Below are 20,099 nucleotides of genomic sequence, written 5' to 3'. Positions count from 1 at the left end.
GCTACTATTTAAATCTTACGCAATCGATAATTTGATATTTCGATATCCACTCCTTCACCACATGAGCATTGAAATTTTTGAACGATCGATATTTTGGTCATTTCTGATTAAGTGATTATTACAGAATAGCCCTAAAATTTAATATTCTTTTAGTAAAACTAATTTTTATATAAATATTTTAAACACTTTTTGCCAATACGCAGTTATATTTTTAATAAATAGGAAATAATTAATTAAATAAACTACTCTTCTACTTCGGAAATGATCAGATAAAGAAAATGATGATGTAAATTTGCAAATGGTAGATGAATAAAAATCAAACTTAATGTGGTTAACCAATTCTTTATTTTCATAATTTACAGCTTGAAATTTGATCAATTTTACACCTCAAATAAAGTGGTTAGATTTCAGTATAGAATTGGAACACTAGGATCACGATTTGTCCGAGGGAAGAAATAATTAAAAATGTGTATTACCTACTTAATTGCAGTGTATGGAGAACGTGCCGTTTTTGAACAAACAAGGAGGTTAAAACATTTGGTATGGCTGTTTTGTGGAAAAGAAAAATTAATGTTTCTAACTTTAACCGAGGAGCAAGTAAGACCCATTTAGGTATTAAATCCCGACTTAATTGGGTTATCAATGAACATTTGGGCATCATTTAATAAGCCTAGTGATTCCTGAAAGAAAAACCGTGCTGCTACGCCTTTCTTGTTCCAATGTTGGGTTCTTTATCCAGGTAAAGCTGGCGCCTACTGGCTGTCCGTTTCGTATCCGTCTTGCCTTCCACAAGGCATTGTCTCCATAATGAAGTAAAGGCTTGTGAAAGGTAGGACGGAGACGTTACGAAGAGCTGTGAGGGCCCTCTCTTAAGTGGGAAGATATTCATGTACGATCGCAGGGTCTCTCTCATTGTAGGCGGGGAATTTATTCAAGACAAGAGGGGTTTAAGCTACGGCCACGTGTTTTCAGTGAAATAATTTTCATGAACTCAGATGATTTGTGGCCTATTTGAGGGTTGGAAAGTAGCTAGGGGAATTCGCGCGAAAAGGGATCTTTAGTGAGACGCATGGTTACGTAAAACGTCCAAATTGTTCTTGATTGTTATGCACCTCAGAATTTAACACGATAATTTCTGACAGGTGATTGCTAGAGATTTCGAAGGGCTTATTGATGTCGAACCAAAATAGGTTTTAGAAAATAAATCTAAAGTAAATTATATACGAAAGGTAAATAATAATAATGTTCATTGTTATTGTATATTAAAGTATTTTTTCGTTTATTTTATTTCTAGAAGAAACGTTCTTATGAGAACAGCGAAGATCCGGAGGAAAAACGACAGAGATTTTTGGAAAATCAAGAAGAAAATGCGGCAATGCCTAAAGTATCTTCTACAGTAAACAGTGAATCAAATGTAGCCACGAAAACTGGTTCAGAAAATAAGAATGATTCGCAAATGATATCCTGGTCTTTCCATTTTTAAAATATTGAAAAGTATTCATTTTTCTGGTATGAACTAAGTTATTTGACACATTTATCTTCTTTTTATTGAAGGGTTGCTGAAAATCTACCAGTGACGGTTAAAATATTTACAAGAACAGAGTTTTTGCTTCGATACATACTACCCCATCTTCCCGAGATTTTTAAAAAACAATAATCATTACAATGTTCCGAGAATGCTCTTGATGCCGATGGTAATGACAAACTAAATTAAGAATTGCTTAATATTTTATCTAGCGATTGTAAGTATATTTTTGACAAATTTTGGGGCTTTAAACTAATAATTTATGATACTCGTAGGTGTACCCAGAATAAGATTGTCACCGAAATGCAATCTGCTTTTAGAAACACTGATCTTGGTATTTTTAATATAAATAAATAAACTGTGTTCTTCTGAACATAACAAGACGTACGACGGTCAAAATACACACAATCCTTCTAATCTGTTAAGTTTTTTTGAGCTATTCACAGCAACCTACAACGCCGGTATCACAACCAATATATATCCACGGCCACACATAATTGTATTTACAGTTATTTGTTACTTCTAGTCATACTTTGAAAGCATCGAAGATTCTTTCGATCAGTGTCACTCTTATTTGTTACTTCTGGTCAGACGTTGAGTGTCACACTTATTTTTCTGGTTATATGACAAAGACTAGGTCGATCAGTGTCATACTTAATTGTTACTTTTGGTCGTACGTTGAAAGCGCGGCGCACTCTGAACGGCCTTGAAAAACCCTAGAGGGAAAAGGGCGCATAGACCTCTATAAACACTGTGATTAACCACGTTGGAAACTGCGGCGGTACGTATACGCTGCCCTAAGAATTAAAATTAAGCAACGTAATTGCAATTCTATTTATATGGAAACCACAGCTATTCAAAAATATAACTTTCATGAAAATCGGACTTAAATTAAGGAACGTTATGTCGATTTTCAGGCGGAAATATAAAACCGCGAACATTAGGTGCCTTAAATTACCCAGAAAACCAGACTTAACATTAATATTTACTGATATAACCGAAGGGATAGTTCCGCTGAATTCTAACTTATCGAATAATATTTTTTTTACGTTACCGAACCTAATTTGGACAAATGTCCACAGGCCGTCTTAAGGCATGGGCTAAGTGGGCTACAGCCCAGGGTCACAGCCAGTTTTGGGGTCAATATTTTAGAAGTAAGCTATGGTAAGATTCCAATTTAGAAGTCTGAGAGAATCCGCTTATTTGTTTCAAGTACCGTAAAGGTATCTTTTTGTTAATAATCTCATACAAAAGCATCGTAAGCCGGAGTATCAGGTTTGAGCCATTTCTTTTTTCTTGACTCTTCAGTTGAGAGAGGACCATATTTGTTGATTTGTATTCCACCTCATTATTGCTAAGTATTTCAAAATGGATACATTTGTCAGTATCTTGGTCAAGGAACGTACGAACAGCACAGTATTTTGCCGAATGGCCTACAGAATCAAAACGACCATCGACAGAAACTTCTACTTTAGGATAATTGCGTAATTTTTCTATAGTATTAGTTTGCTCTTTTTTCCATGCAACCCGGATTTCTGGTATTATGTTATTTCTTTGCAAAAAGTAGAAAGTAGGCTTTTTGATACACTCTAATCCCATATATTAAAAAATAGAGAAAATTCTTAGAAATGTAGCACCAGAAAGCAAAGTACTCGAAGCTAATAACGGCATTCTTCCCAGTAAGGGTTGAGAAGACCAAACAAATTCATGCCCACTTATACATGCCATTTTTACCGTCAATTAACTGCCACTAGTTTGCAACTAAAAATTTTCTGTTATATCAAAAGCACTTTCGCAGTTACTTTCCCCACATCGTAGCCTACATAGCAACTGCTTCAGTTGACTTTCAAAAACAATATATTTTCTTTCCTCAACTATGTACTCGGGAATTGATTTTGTAAGTGTAGGTGAATAGTTTCTTTAGAATATCCTTGTGGTGAAGCGTAGGTTCTTGTTGGGGTACTATTATTTGATGGTGAAGGATATTTAAAATCAAAATCTGGTAAATCGTCGTCTATATTCTTAGAGCTTGTAGAGTAAGAATGATCTTTTGACACTGTTACAACATTTTTCCCTTGTAGAGCTAAAATTTCCATTTCTATTTCCAATTGCGTACAAGTTTCAGTGAAGTTGTCAATCTTAAAACAGTCAGTCTGAATAGCAACTTATCTACTATTTTGGTGGATGTAGTGGGTTTTATTACTTATTTCTGGATCAGTTTGTATTCCTATTTCTATGGCTTTGGGAAATTTAATATCACTTGCCTCATTGGCTGATTTTTCTTGAATTTCTTTCACAGATGAAATATTTGTCACATCTTCTACTACATTTGGTCAGTTTATTGTTGGCACAGAATCCGACTTCAGCGTTAAATTTTGCTTTGAAAATTCTTTGCCAAATTCAACACTATTGAAACAATCTCGAGTTAAATGTAATTGACATACTCGAGAAGAATCACAAAATCGGTTTACAATTAATTGTCTATCCGCCCTGTTAATATTTGACAGAGGCTTAGCCTCTAATGTTGCTAAAACATCTTCGAACTTTTGTTTCACCGATTCTTTGGCATATTTAATCCACTTTTTATGTGATTCTAAATGTTCTTCCACATCGGGAATTTTAAAGCGGCTAACACCAGATTGTTTTGAAGTTGTTTTACAACCTTCAATCATACAATTAGGCATTTTGGTAAAATCTAGCAACGTTGGATTTTTCTACTCTTTAATTTTAATATTTTCCGTCAGATGGCAAGGCGTTCGCTATGGCCAATGACTGAGGAGTCAGACTCATGTGACCACAAAGAGATAATCACGCTGAAAATGCAGCATGTACAACGGCAAGCCTGCTTTTATTTGTATTCGGATAGAGAAAGAGATTCAGGCTCTATAATTTCGTGCGTGTTGCCTTTGATGATTGATCGCTAGATAGTTTTGAAATCGGTCATGGCGGCACCTAAATTTCAGCGTTAATGAATTTAATTTAATTCATAACTAAGTATTAAGGTTCGATAAAAAAATTACATTTGTAAGTGTTCTTTCTTATATCTAAATGAATACATTGCTAATAAAAGTTAAGTCGATATCTTTAAAAAAAAATCTATACTAGATAATTAAGCCTTTCATGGCCACATACTTTACGAAGGTATTTTACGTAAAATAGGGTACACGACGCGGTGATTTTCTGTTTGGACGAATCTATCGATATCAATTTTACGGTTATATCATTTTAATGCTACTCGCATCTGCATTATCAAAATAACTTGTTTAAAAAGACGGAATTCTGACCCAAATAAAGGCAGTGAGATAATAAATTTTCCCCTGATTGCTATTTTTCCTCAAATTTATTTATGTGGGGCTTTGCCCTCGTTTGTTTTTCCCTGTGGGTGCTCGAGCCCCAGAGCTTCTACGGGATCGCCGTCACTGAACTACTTAATCTTGTGTGGTAATTTACAGATTATGAAAATTCAAATTCAAATTTTCTATCACTTTTCAGAAATGCAAAGAAATCTTTTACAAAGAGATGTTTTCGGCGGTAATGGAAGAGCGAAGATTGGCGGTAGAAGCTGGCGGTATTAACACCGATGGTGTGGTGTTCATAACTATGATTGTCGGCGGGGCTCGTGCCATAGAAGCCACGGCCAAATTTATTCGGCCACTCCGGCGTTGCCATTATCATCGGAAAAAGAACGAAAAAGATTCTGTACATCGGTGTGCGAAACAAATACGGTTTGACTTGCGAATTTCATGCTCAACGAGATAAAAATTTGCGAATTCCCCTCAGCCAGTATCGAGGCGGATATTCTTGTTGAAGGTAATAAACAAAACGAAGCAATGCATGGACTACAATATGAAGAGTATATTAGTGGCGGGGACTCTTTGGTCTACAATGTTAAGTACGTTACAAGTGTATCCAAAATTGAAAAATCTAACAAAAAACCTTTACAAACTCTTAATATAAAAGAGTTCTGAACCCCGAAAAAATTATAAAAATTACCCACGTGGAAAACGATGCAGTATACAACATCGCTTAAGACAAAGATTTGAGAACACACCTACCAAAACACACCCATTGTAGGGCGTATTTCAATAAATACAAAGATAAAACAGACAAAAATATCATGTACACTATTCTAAGGGATTATTTCATTGAAATGATGCAACCAAAGCTGACCAACTCATTAGCAACGATACCACTAATGCCGCATAAACTATATGTCTCTGGTAGCTAACAATTGTAAATTCACTGGGCCATCGAACAATTTACCCTGCTGGAAACTACGGAGCAAATCGACAGTTTATTTTGCACGAATGAAAACGGAAACCTAAAACAATGTAGAACTCGCGATTTCTTCTTCGAAATTTATAGTCCCTGATGTTATGTCTGTCGTGTAGACGATCGTGGAAGAATATAGTGGGAGGTGTCAATTCACCTGAATCTGAATTTCGATGGTGGAAGTTCGTGAGACGTGTCAGAGAAGGGAAAGCCCACCTAAATCGTTCATTATGGTTAAATTTTTAAATTAATTCATTTAAAGTAAAAAAAATCTTTTATGCGGTGATATTTGACAAAAGGCCACAAGTAAGATTCGATGAAAATCTGGACGCCCTAAGTTGATTATTTCTTCCGTGGGGGCTGCTAAAGCTTATCCCGACCACCCTGAGCGGAAATCTTCAATATTTTAAAAACAAATACGGCATGACTTATGAAACAAAAGCCAATAACCTCTAAAAGTATGATAAATTCCTCATTTTACAAAAATACGATAATATAGTTTTGACTAAATAAAATATTTCGTGTAAATTCACTAGATTCTTTGAAGAAAATATAAATTAATTTTGAAACAAAACGTCCTCTTTGATTTCAAAAATATAAGGAAGAGCAAGAACGGGTCATATTTTAGCCGAGTAATTATTGGAAAAAGGTCAGCTTCAACCACTACCAAAGTTCTATCTCCACGTTTTCAGTGTCGGGTGACATTGTTCTTGAAAAGAGAATTGGTAAGCGCAATTTCTTAGTTTTATTTTTGAAGGAATATCCACAGTTCGTTATAATTTTGTATGAACATAGTCGCTAAATGTGTTTGTTGCGGTGTTTATAAAATTTTTTCTTCTGTGTTAAAAAATGAAAACTCCGTATGAGGGCACGGCGGACCCATCTCCCGGCCTTTTGGAGCTCCACCGGGATCTCCGGTGCCAGCTGTGCCGGGTTATGCGGGCTGCCGTGTGCCCGCCGTTCCACTTTAGGCGCTCTTTCCAATGGGCTTGGCTCTCTACCTTCGTAGGTGGGGTGTCGGCCGGATTTGCTAGAGCATCCGTTCTCTATCCCACTGCTGTGTGCGAATTGGCGGGCTGGTCGTCCCATTGCTGCACCTTATGCTGGGTTGAGCGGCTTGCGTCGAGGGTGCGACCATCAGTAGTAGGGCTCTACTACCCATGTTGGTTTTGTCACCTGTCCGGGCTTGTGGACGCTGGCGTAGGGCATTCTGATGATAGGCCTCCAGTGGTGTGGTTCTTTTTCTTACCGGTGCACCGGGCTTTAAATTCTGACAACATGTTAGCAAAGAGTTGTAAAACACTTTGAGAAAACGGTCAAAGATAAATCTTGTTTCAAAAGTGTCGTTCCAGATCATTTGACCTCAGTCGTCTGTGTTTCATCAACTTTTACTTGAAGCCCATTTTTTCCTGTGGCCAAAAGGAAACGAAAATGTATACCCTGCATGCAATATCTTATGATCGAAGTAGCGCGTCTCTAAAACAAGCAGTTGATTTGTGCAGAAACAATTTGGTGGTTGCAACTTAGCGAATAATTAGTGACACAGAAGCACACGCGGTAAACTCACCAATACGGGCGTGCACGCTTTTTGTATTTCACTGAAGAATGGTGAAACTATGTATCAACATATTGCAGTAAGGACTTGGGAAAACGAATGAGGCAAGAGAAGAAAAAAATACATAAATACTGAAGCCAAAGCCTGAGACTAACTCGCAACAAAGAAGCGCCGCTTTTTTTCGATTTTCAAGATTTTTGAAGAGATTTGCAGAAATGTAGCGAGGGGAGGGCAAAGGCAGCGTCATGCCCCGGGCGCCACTCATTCGGGCGCGCCAAAATATGTTTGACGATCTTTTTGAGACTAACTAATCATAAGGGGGCGCATTTTTATATGATATGTTTTTAAAAAAAGGCTCCATCCAACATCGTTTGGAACAAGTTTGTCCACTTTTGGTTGTATATTCAATCTTTATTGGTAAAATACGGTATGATAAATTTTCGAAATTGGTAATATAAATTTCTAAAATAGGTAATATAAATTTCTAAAATTGGTCAGTTATGTTTGCAAATGTTAAAATAGTACGTAACCAATGACTAACGATTGGACAGATAAATTTTCAATTTTCTATGTAAATTATAACAAGGTAATATGTTTTTACGAGCTTGAGTGCAAAATCCATAACGACGTAGCCTAAAAGCAAATTGCAAGTAACATTTTCGGTATCTTCCCATTGCGCCGAATTCCCATTAGACCGAATTCCACCAATGTTTTTGATGAAATTAGCTCAAAGGCGGGTTTTTTATTTTTCTAATCGACCGACGCAATATTCACAATTGAGCGAGGTTATTAATATTGTTATTTAAATAAGCGTAGCTTGCACTTTGCTTATAAATTCATTTTGAAGCTTGCTGCTACCGATAAAATGGATTTTCACGAACAAAATTTCCAGTTAACTCTGAATAAGGCTTCTTGATGTTATTTTATCACTTATTTTAATTAGCGTAGCTTGCACTTTGCTTAAAAATTGATTTTGAAGCTTGCTGCTACCGATAAAATGGATTTACACGAGCAAAATGTATGGATATTTTTCAATTAACTCTGAATGGGTATTATTAGCGTAGCTGATTATTATTTATTTTCCTTGATGTTATTTATCACTTATTTAAATAAGCGTAATTAAATTTGATTTTGGGGCTTGTTGCTAGAGCCTAGAGCTTTTTGTAATATGCCGAATTCTTAATTTGAGGTTAATTTTCCAATCATTTTAATTGATATATTGCACTAAAATCCCACCGTAGCTTTATCACATTAGAATATCCCTCGTAACTTGAATTTTGCATTTTATTTGGTTTGTATATAGACTCAATTATTCCTTGTGACAGTTCTTGGGAACAATTCAATGTTATCCGTTACTAAGGAAAACTCGAATGACACCTTGTATATTAATGATTCTGAAGAGAGGAATGAGATATCTTATTACTACAATAATGAAGAGAATGATTTAGATGGTGCCAACACTAATGTAGAGAATCCGAATGCTGTCATTGATGCGCAAGATAACTTTCAAATTGATGAAATCCCTCTTTTAGTTGATGACGAATCTGGTAAAAACTGCCTTCGCGGTAAACTTGCTAAATGGGTGTCAAAATTTGGTATCAATAAACGAGCAGTCAATAGTTTACTTGCCATTTTAAAAACACATGATTGCCATAAGAATCTTCCATTTGACTCACGGACTTTACTAAATACTCCAAGTTTTGTAGCTGTTGAAAAATTAGGCGGAGGCGAATACTATCATTTTGGTTTAGAGTCTGCCATTAGATTGGCAACTACGCAAACAGCTTGTAGTGTAGAACCGTTGGATGTTATTGTTAATGTCGATGGTCTTCCAATATCTGATAGGTCTAAAAGCCAATTTTGGCCTATTCTTGGGGTAATTAGAAATTTAAAAAACTCTAAACCCTTTGCCATAGGTGTTTTTCATGGGTTAGCAAAACCTAAAGACTCAGACCAACAGTTGACGCCCTTTGTCTCTGAAGCTGTTGAAATAATTCAAAACGGTATACTGATCAACGGAAATTAATTATGTTTAAAGTCATTGGTATTTGTTGTGATACACCGGCTCACGCATATATACGTAAAATGAAAGGACATTCAGGGTTCTAGGGAGAATATATTCGAAATCATGTTTGCTTTCCGTCAACGGATTTTGAACTAAGAACTGACGAGAACTTTAGAAATAATACAAACGTGGAACACCACAACGGAACTTCAGTTTTGGAAACACTAGCAGATATTAATATGGTAGATAGTTTCCCATTAGACTAAATGCATTTAGTTTGCCTGGGCGTCATGAAAAAACTAATTCAGTCATGGATGACAGGAAAATAGGCGAAATTTAAGCTTCATGAAAAGCAAGTTTTAGAGTTATCTACTTTACTGATATCTCTATCACCCGCCACTTGTTCAGAATTTGTGAGGAAATCTAGGTCGGTAATCGACGTACCCCAATTGAAAGCAACGGAGTTTCGGCAATTTTTGTTATACTCTCGAATACATGAACTTAAAATGTATTTGCCGAAGTGTTATTATGAACACTTTCTTTATTTGTGAGTTTCTTGTAGGATTTTAGTTTATCCTGTTAATTAGCTAGATTTAATTGAATTTTCTGGTACCCTCTTAAAATACTTTGTGTAAATGTACGCCGAACATTTAATTTCGTACAACGTCCATGGCCTTCTACAACAACAAAGACTAAACTATGGACCGTTAGGTACATTAAGTGCTTTCCAATTGGAAAATTATCTTCAGAAACAATTCACTTTCAATTCACTTTTATTAAAAAATGAGAGATTAAAATTGAGAAATACAATGGTTTTGAGGGGCCAAGTCATCTTGCGACTTATAGGCCCCAAATTTTGGTAGTAACTTAAAATTAACTAGTCAATTCTGGGCGGCCACTAAAACAGATAATTCATCGAATTACTGAAGAACGTTATCTAAATGTATATAACAAGAAAGGCTCGGTTATTATATACCATATAAAACATAAAAATGGGCCTCTTATTAATCAGTGTGGTAACCCTCAGTATATACGTGTTAAATTAGATAATTTTGAATTAAGTTCCAAAGAAGGCGATAACTGTTGTCTAACGGAATATAATTCCATTGTAGGTATAGACAATATTGCAACCTCGATTGTAGACAAAGATATAACATATATTATTGGACGAAAGTTTTTGTCGGTTGAATTTTTTTTTTTTTTACTTCTCCATGCGAATCTAGTAGAGTTGGTATATTTTGTGCAAACACTCTCTCAACTCTGATGAGATGGCCTCTTTCCAAAATAACTGGGAAAGCACTAAAATATCCTATTGAAGACTTTAAGGGCCCGTTCCAGAGACGAAAATCTCTCGTAAAGTTACGAAAAAGGGGGCGTGTCTAGTAGAAATACGAGACTTTTTCAAAAACGCGTTCCAGAGACGTTTTAACGAGACAAAAAGTCTGGTATTTTTACGAGAGCTACTGAGCTCTCGTAAATGCGTTTAGAGGCGATAATAATCATTTTTTAGAAAATGGCGATGGAGTTTCTTCGAGCTAACGTGATAAATCAAGGTGTAAACAACATCGAAACAGACATCCCGCTGAAAATAATGTATCGTGAGTGTCCCAATACCACGAATTGATTTAAAATAAAAGGGTTTTTGGCACTACCAATGAAACAATTACCTGGTTTATTGAGCTACAAATGGGAATGGCCGAGGCCCGAATTGAAGGGCGCCCCATAGATTCTGCTACGCAGATAAGAATTCCTTTACCACTATTTTTATTTAATAATAAAACGAAACGAAGAAAGAACTATCTTTTCGTTTTGATATATTTAAAATGTCACTTTTGGAGCATTTTTTTAGTTAAAATATCTTATTGCAGATCCTCATAATCATGTGCTGTATTTGTTTTGGAAACACTGCGAATTATTATCAAGTTGAGTGTTTGTCGAATCGTTCACAGTGTGAACTTCAACAGCCAAATACTTTTTTGTATTACACCTTGATGTATTTACATATGCTCCACTATAATAAAAATTATTTTAATTCCTCGAATAGAAGTATTTATTTATTATTGTAGCTATCATATCCCTTTTGACTGATACCCAATGATAAAAAAATTCCCAAATATACTTAATACAATGTTTATTGAACCCCAAACTGCTTTTATGGATAGAAAATTATAGGCAGGTGATAACCACCTTTGTAAAATATCCAAATGAAATTCAAATCTACCGCCAAACTGATATTAGGAGAAAAACCAGATGGAGACAGCTCCGTGAGCTCAATTAAAAAATCACCAAAACTTTGGTCAGCTGACAATAATAAGGAAATAAGTTTCATTGTTGTGGGAAGTTTTACATCTGAAAGCTAGAGAAAAGGTAATCAGTAATATTCATTAAGTGTATTTTAAAGGAGTAGACATACTGATGGTAAATGTAATTATGTTTCAGGGTTATTAATTATTCGTTTATAAAGGCGAAATCACTGAAATTAAATTTTCAATTTCCTTTTCAGTCCGAACAAGAGAGTTGTGTATGGCCACCAGAATTTTATTGGTATTGTCCAAATGACTCAAAAAAGAGAGAGAAAATTGAACATGTTGAGCTACCATTTCGTTTAGAATCATTTTCTAAACCCACTTCTATCGTTCTTGATTATTTACTACCGACAGGGCAACGTTGTCTAATGTTTCAGCAATGCTAGTAGCAATAGGTTCGGAGGACACAGGTAATGTATGATGTTTCTTATGACTTCTTTTATCACCTTTAACACGTATACCAAATTATTACTTATATGTAAATTTATGTCAATCTGTTTTTCAGGGAATGTAGCAAAAGAGCAACGTTAACAATACCACTTTTGAAATTTCTCCTATCGTTGGCCTAGGCGGATCTAGAAGTGGTTTTTCAGCCCTTGCGTCTATTTAAAAATGTAACTGAGCATATCTGCTAAATATACCCATTTCAAAGACAATAATTTGCTTTGTCAATCTTTGTTTTTTTCCATTGTGTTGTCATCAATTAAATATTGCTAACCTCTACTTTCTAGAAATATTTTGCAACGTCCCTTTGAAGACTATCCACGCTCAGTGGAGTACTTATAGGAGTAATGTGAAAACACCCCGCTCTTGGCATATATACCATTAAAAGCACCACTTGTTCTGGCTAGTGGTGGACCACCCCCAGTCGCTTTTCTGATCCTTATGATATCTTGGCCTTTCACTATTCTCATAACTCTGTTGACCAAACACATTCTAGCCCAGCCACAATTGCTTCCCTTTCGTTCAACCTTGGTTAAACTTCTTTGCTCTTTGCACTCCTTTACTTTCCCCATTTTTAAAACAATTTCGCGTTTATGAATAATAAATGTAAATGATATATAAAAACAAATGTAAATAACAAGAAAATTTGAAAATATATAAGTAAAGTTTAATAAATAAAGTAAAATAACTGATGACAAGCCGAGATTACGAAGTCGAAAGTGGAAAATTTCCGCTGTTTACCAGAAATAAATAACAAGTCAAAGCTAATGCTTAACTGAGCGATTGAATTAACCTGCTTCCCGCCGATATTTTCCGGCGTTTCTATTGGCTATGGCGGGGGGCGGAGCTTATTTAAAAAAAAGGCGAAAGATACGAGAGCGGGAGTTTACGAATTCTTGATAAGTTGTATCTGGAACGCGTTTAAGATACGAGAGTTGGGGTCTCGTAGATTTGCTATCGTAACTTTTTAACTTACGAAAGTTTTGAAAATGTCTCTGGAAGGGACCCTTATATGTTTTTAATATCGCAACTTCTTCATAATGAAAAGATCGAATGAAAACGTATAATTTAGGCATTTAATTTATTATTTTACTATATTAAGATTTTAATCTAATTAAGGCTTTGTTGGTTTTCTAACAGTAACTAAATATTTATCAGAAATGGTTTTCTTACAGCGTGCTATAACAATGCAAAGTGATAGCTTTTTCGTTGTTGAATTTGACCAAGGTGGGGTAGCAGTTATAACCGGATCTTTGGGCCAATGTGGAATCAAAACCAGGTACGTGTTACTGGCCAGGTGATAAATCTGTATAGCCTCGCCAAAAAAGAGTCAATTCTTGTGAATTGTGTGAATCATTTCTTTTGACTATAATATCTCGTTCTGGTATATAAATAAAAACAAATCTTCATTATTCTACAGTCACTTTTGATGAGGCTATGAGACGAATGAAATGAAGTCTACAAGAAGTTGCACTCTTTTCAAGCAACGAAAATAAAAGCACTCGTTCGAAACGCATTATGAAAAGTAATAATAAAGCTAAACCCTACAAATTTGAAAAAAATTAAAAACTTACTAATAGCTCGTACCGATAGGTCTTCGAGCGAACAAAAAGACGCGAAACTCGGACCAAATAGATCTTCGAGTGAAAATCTAAATTAAATTAAATTAAATAGCCAGAAATTCCAACGGTAGACCGGTTTCGTCCAAATTGGGACTCGTCAGTACCGTGCGGGAAATCTGGCTCACGACTATAACACCGAATAGAGAAACTAAGCCTAAATATTAAAAATTTCAAAATGAGTTGCATAGCAACGGAAAGCCGAATAGGGGGAGAGTGGTGGAGATTAGTATATACGCAATATTAAGTTAAAAAGAACCACCTATATGGACTGCATTGTAAAGGATTATATAATTAGCGAATAAGTAGATAAGTCCATTATGAAAAGGGATAATAGAGCTAAACCCTAAAAATTTTAAGAAATTTAAAAACTTACTAATAGCTCGTACCGATAGGTCTTCGAGCGAACAAAAAGACGCGAAACTCGGACCAAATAGATCTTCGAGTGAAAAATTAAATTAAATAAAATAGCCAGAAAATCCAACGGTAGACCGGTTTCGTCCTATTAGGGACTCGTCAGTACCGTCACTACCGTGCGGGAAATCTGGCTTGTGACTATAACACCAAATAGAGAAACTAAGCCCTAATATTAAAAATTTCAAAACAAGTTCAATGTTTTAACTTAACAACAACGTAAAAGTTCTATACTGCATGAAATTTTGTTTTAATCTTTGAATTATAGGATTGGCTAAGAAAAATGGGACTGATGGACAAGAGTTAAACATGGTCAATGATCCTCTGCCAGTTTTGAATGCTGTCCTCAGTGGCTGATTTTCTAAAAACATTTTAGGTATATTTATGCAAATATTAAAACCAATTTTTTACATCGCGTAAACTAACTTATGTATCCTAAATGCAAAATGGTTCTTCTGGTCTGTAATTCGTTCCCAAACCTTCACCTCTGGATAAGAGTCTACACAAGCGCCAACTCATTACTTCGAGTAGCTTAGCTCAGGATCAATGTCAACTCCAAACATCAAACAACTCACCTCCTGTTCAACATAATTCTGAAGAACGTTCAAATCACAAAAGCCCAATAAGAAGCCAATCCACCAAAGAGAAATTCCCGGAAATGCTAGAAAAACTCTTCGAGCATCAGCTTTAAGTTCCTCACAAATGGCACTGGAAGTGACTGGTAAAATAGTTTCATCATTAAAGTTACTTAATTGCGTCTTTATCTAAATTTTTTTCTGGTTCAGAGGGATTCATTTCTGATGATTCTAATCTAGCGGATTCTGATTTAGAAAATAGTGAAAGCAGTCAAGGTATAATTAAGTGGTTTTGTAAAGCATATTTGAATATCAATTTAGATCTATATATTTGTTTTATTTTCACAGATTATTTTAATCATTGTAACGGACCAAGTAAAACAGGGATCTCGACTAATATAAGTCCATATGAAAAATGTAATGAAAATTACGAGACATCTAGTGTGGATAGATGAAGCATTTTAATTTCCAAACATTCAGCCAATACGAGTTTAAAGTCTTCATCAACAAAAGGTGTGTATGAATATATTCGGGTGGATGGCGTTTTAATTATTTACGGAGTGCACTAATTAACTAGTACAATTTCATTCATTTCCAGGTCGAACGGGTTGCTACAGTCCAAAACCAACATTGCCTTCAACCTAACCTGGTATGTATCTGAAACACTTGAATACTGTATTATAGTACAGGAGCCAAGAGGGTTTTAGTTACCTCATCGAGTGCAAAAGCATTGAACATTGACTTGAGATGAAAAAAATGCGCTGAATCAAAAAAAAATGTTTTAAGTGATTCTGAGGTGGCTAGTGGCCGCTAGAGGGCCGTTAAAACAAAATGGCGGCCGATGTTGACTTTTTCGAAATAAAATTTTGAAAACATTAAAAAGCTGTTTTTAAAGTAAAATAAGGGCGGTGATTTCCAAAAAAAGGGTTTGAAGTTGATTAGATAACGTATTTTTTTGGTTCGAAATTTTTAAGAACTATATTAAATAACCATGTACAAGTAGTTCGTAAGTAAATTGTAGGTGGATTGTTCAAACATCTTGGTCTCGAGTCGATTAGAATATTAATTTTTCGCCAGAGGGTTAGAGTCAAAAATAATTATTTTAATCATAAACGCAAATTTTCACCATGGTTAATTTAAACTAGTAAATAGTAAGTAATATACTATAGAGACAGAAACTTCATGGTTTAAAATAAACTTTTATTAAAAAAGAATATTGGGGAAGCTTTTCGAGCTCACTCGCTCCTTTCCAACCCTTAGATAGAAATGGCGAAAAATCCAAATACAACAAACAGATAGCAAAATCAGTGTACAGTTATTTTTGTTGAACGCGCTCTTCCCTTTTTATGGCCTAAAAACCTTTTAAAACTGCCTCAATTACTCACTTTCACCTTTCCCCCGTTTAGGTTCATACCCCCTCTGTCAGCAATAAAAATGCTTTCTTTGAAGGTCCGTCTGAACCAATTTTTTTATTTTTCCAACACTCACGCTTCTTCCCACTTGATGGCGTGTCCGTCGCCAGAACTCCACATGTGTTCGGCTATCCCGTTCTCCTTATTGCCCTCTTTTACACAATTATTACGCTCTTTAATCCTTACTTTTAAATACCGCTTCGATTCACCTATATATTTGTTTCCGCATTTGCAACCGATCTCATATACAATTCCAGTCATTTCATCAAATTTTTTATCCGGTTTATTTTCAATTAGGAGCGAAACCAATGAACCTTGGTTAGAGCCAAGAATGTATTTATTTATACTCAGGGAGAATAAATAAGTTGAGACTATCGTCGACGGACACGTTGAGGCCCTAACCCCGTCACGCTAGGGGGGGGGGACTCAAAAAGGAGAGGGTCTTATTTTTTGCGTCCTCGCAGCAGCGTTAATCGTGTCGAAAAACGTAATTTTTAAGAACCAATGAGATTGCAGTATTATTTGATTTTATAAAAGCGGAGGAGCATACCGGGGGCCCCAACGGGTGGAATTGGAGAAACGCTAAAAATAATCTCGACATATTCATTCTCCCTGAGTATAAATAAATACATTCTTGTTAGAGCTAACAAGTTTTGTTCCTAAAGGTGGTTGGTTTTTTCGGTTATTGATTTTACATAAGGTACCACTAATATTTTATCATTTCTCGTTACCGTGTAGTTTTTATAGTTTTTTACAAGATTTGTCGCAAAAATGTCTTCTACCAGTTTATAAGGATAATTACAATTCAATAATTGTTTTTATATAGCGCTTTATGTTCTATGGGCCAATCCGAAAGGGTTTCAATCCGATGTTTTGACGATTTAACTATTCCTACCTTTACACTCCTGGGATGTGACGATTTAAAATTTATAAAAGATTGTGCATGAATTTGTTTTTGGTACATTCTACTTTTAAGTTTGTCACCTTCCCTAATTATCAAAATATCTAAGAACGGTAACTTCTTATCCTTTTCTGTCCCATAGGTAAATTTAATGTCATGGTCCAAATTATTCATTAGTCCCAAAAGCGTGTCATTATTATAATTTTGGTCCTTCACAATTAATATATCGTCCATAAATCTTTTGGCTATTACCGGCGATAAGGGACTGCCCATTGCTAACCCATTCAATTGTTTAAAATACTTATTTTCAAACCTGAAGAAATAATTTTCTAAACATAAGCGACATAGTTCTATGATTGTATCCACACTTTAATTCGTTTGTGCTTTAATTTTTTTTCGGGTTTTAATTTACATTCTAAATATTAGAATGTAAATTAAAACACTAAGATATTCTAAAAACCGTGGAAGAATTTGTGTGCAAATTGTTCGGAAAGCCGAAATTCCATTCTGTTGGCGAAGCAAGATACGCTTTATTTTGCGAAAATTATGAAACATCCGATAATTCTTTTAAAAAAACACAAAGTGTGGATCCAGGGATGTTTCCACCAACATTGCCAGCCCTGAAAGAGCATTTAAATAGGTCAAACAGCTCACGAACCATTCCCAGAATTTTGGGATCCAACTGCGCATGGCTGGAATTTAATTGAAAACAGATTCTGTGAAATCGGAAGATGACGATTCTAACGACGACGAGGTGCAATGTTCTTCAGAGGATTCTGATTATGAAATTAAGGATTGATTTTCTGTAAAAGATTAGCAATAAGTCTTTATTAAGTGTGTTTAAAAGTAGTTAAACGTAATATAGTTAATATCAAAAATTGTTTTTTATATTTGATAATTAAAGTTTTATAATGTTGGTATCAAAACCAAAAATTGTGTTTTTCTTTGAAACTTTAATTTTTATTTAAGACTCTTAAACCCTCGAGCCAAATATGAATATTCTAATTGACTCGAGATATTTGAACTATCTTCCTTCAATTTACTTACGAACTACTTCTACATGGTTATTTAAAGTAGTTCTTCAAAATTTCGAACGCAGCCGCCATATCGCATTAAGCGCCCCCTAACCAAAAAATACGTCATCTTATCAACTGCCAACCCATTTTTTTTAAATCACCGCCCTTGTTTTACTATAAAAACAACTTTGTAATATTTCCAAACATTATTTTGAAAATGTCAACAACGGCTGTCATTTAGTTTTAAAGGCCCTCTAGCGGCCACTAGGCACCTCAGAATCACTTAAGACAATTTTTTGGATTCAGCGCATTTTTTTTATCTAGAATCAATCTTGAAACCTTTTGCACTCGATGAGGTAATTAAAACCCTCTAGTCCCTCTTGCATCCTGGACTATTATTTACACACTTTCGCTAATATTTTCAGTGAAGAAATATTTTCTAATTCCAATATATCTTTGTAGACTGGTGTAAAGATATTATTATAAATCAAGAAATAATAAAAAAAAATTGGTAGAAATGATGAAAATAATATTGCAGTGGGATTAGAGGTAGACGCAATTGATTCTGATGGCTATGGTTTCCCCCTAACAAATATTGAGAGATAAAAAATTATAGTCATTAATAAACCAAAAAAACCTAATAAATTTTTATCATTCAAAAATAAAAATATATTTATATGGATATTTTAGAAAAATATAAAAATCCCCACGACCTCTAACGTACATTATATGGACATTATAAATATCTATAAGATATCTATATAATATATATTTGATATCCCTAGGATATATTATATCCTGGTCATATCCTAAATAGGTAATTTTCTCTCCCTGAAATTTCCATACAACATCCCCTGGATATTGAATATCCAGAATTTTGATATTCCCTGGATCTAGAAAACGATGACATCTGGATATCTATGGAATATCCATGTGACGTAAAACCTGGATATACGGATATCTCACAGACATCATAATATCCAAATAAACGTGCCATGGATATCCAATGGAGCTATAGGTGTTTGCTCGGTGGTAATTAGTTGGTTTGATGTTTTCCATAGTTATCGGAAACCTGATTCTAAAATTTTAAAGAGTGGGTTTGGTATTCAATACAATGGCTCTCTACCCTATCTAAATACAATGGCTCTCTACCCTATCTCCGACGATGAACTGTTAAATATAGTCAATAATATTCCTAACAATTCTGCAGCGGGAATAGACGATCTCCACTCCAGGCCTATGAAATTCATATTCCCATATCTACTTCTCCCGATTGCATTTCTAGTAAATCTTTCGTTTAATACTGGTAAATACCCCGACCAGCTAAAAAAAATCATTATCGTTCCTATTCTAAAAAAGGTGACCCAGACGATTGTAAAAATTATCGCCCAATATCCATTCTCCCATTCATGGCAAACATTTTCGACAAAGCATTTAATGAAAGATTAAAATCGTTCTGTAAAAAATATAAACTCATATCACATTCACAATTCGGTTTCAGTGAAGGTTTGGGAACGATTAACGCGATCTGTGCTGCATACGATCGTATTATTAACTTTCTCGATAAAAGAGAAATTTGTATCGGAGTTTTCTTGGATTTACGAAAAGCGTTCGACTCCATACCTCACAAAAATTTAATCAGGAAATTACGCACTATGGGTATCAGGGGAGTAGCGGGCGACTGGTTAGAGAGCTATATGACAAATCGTATTTGCGTCACAAGAGTAAACGGTGTTCAATCTGAAGAAAAATACCTACTCAATGGTGTAGCGCAAGGCTCCATTATATCACCACTATTATTTAACCTATATATCAATGATATTACAAATATTATAAAAACAGGCCTTTTTTATACGCAGATGATACGCTTTTAATATATGGAGGCAAAAGTATTGAATATGTTATGCAAAAAACTAATCAGATATTGGAAAAAATTAATCAATGGTTAAAAAATAATAACTTAAACTTAAACCTTAGTAAAACGGAATACGTAATTTTTAGTAACTTAGGCAAGGAAACCAACACCACTGTAAAGTTACATATCAAAAATTATAA

At 35.0% G+C, this 20,099-nt stretch overlaps 1 long non-coding RNA gene across 1 annotated transcript; it reads left to right on the top strand.

The window, feature by feature from the left end:
* Window positions 1-14,548: 14,548 nt before the first annotated feature.
* LOC149945976 (uncharacterized) lies at window positions 14,549-18,594 on the top strand. The gene is made up of 5 exons (XR_016480710.1): window positions 14,549-14,861; window positions 14,926-14,991; window positions 15,064-15,228; window positions 15,314-15,364; window positions 18,507-18,594. It is a non-coding gene; the product is annotated as an uncharacterized LOC149945976 (long non-coding RNA).
* The last annotated feature ends 1,505 nt before the right edge of the window (window positions 18,595-20,099 follow it).

Source organism: Leiobunum rupestre, chromosome 4 (genome assembly GCF_980474605.1).
Source record: "Leiobunum rupestre chromosome 4, qqLeiRupe1.1.hap1, whole genome shotgun sequence".
NCBI classification, from domain to species: Eukaryota; Metazoa; Arthropoda; class Arachnida; order Opiliones; family Sclerosomatidae; genus Leiobunum; species Leiobunum rupestre.
Note: the sequence above shows the minus strand (reverse complement) of the source record. Positions and strands in the feature narration are given on the sequence as shown.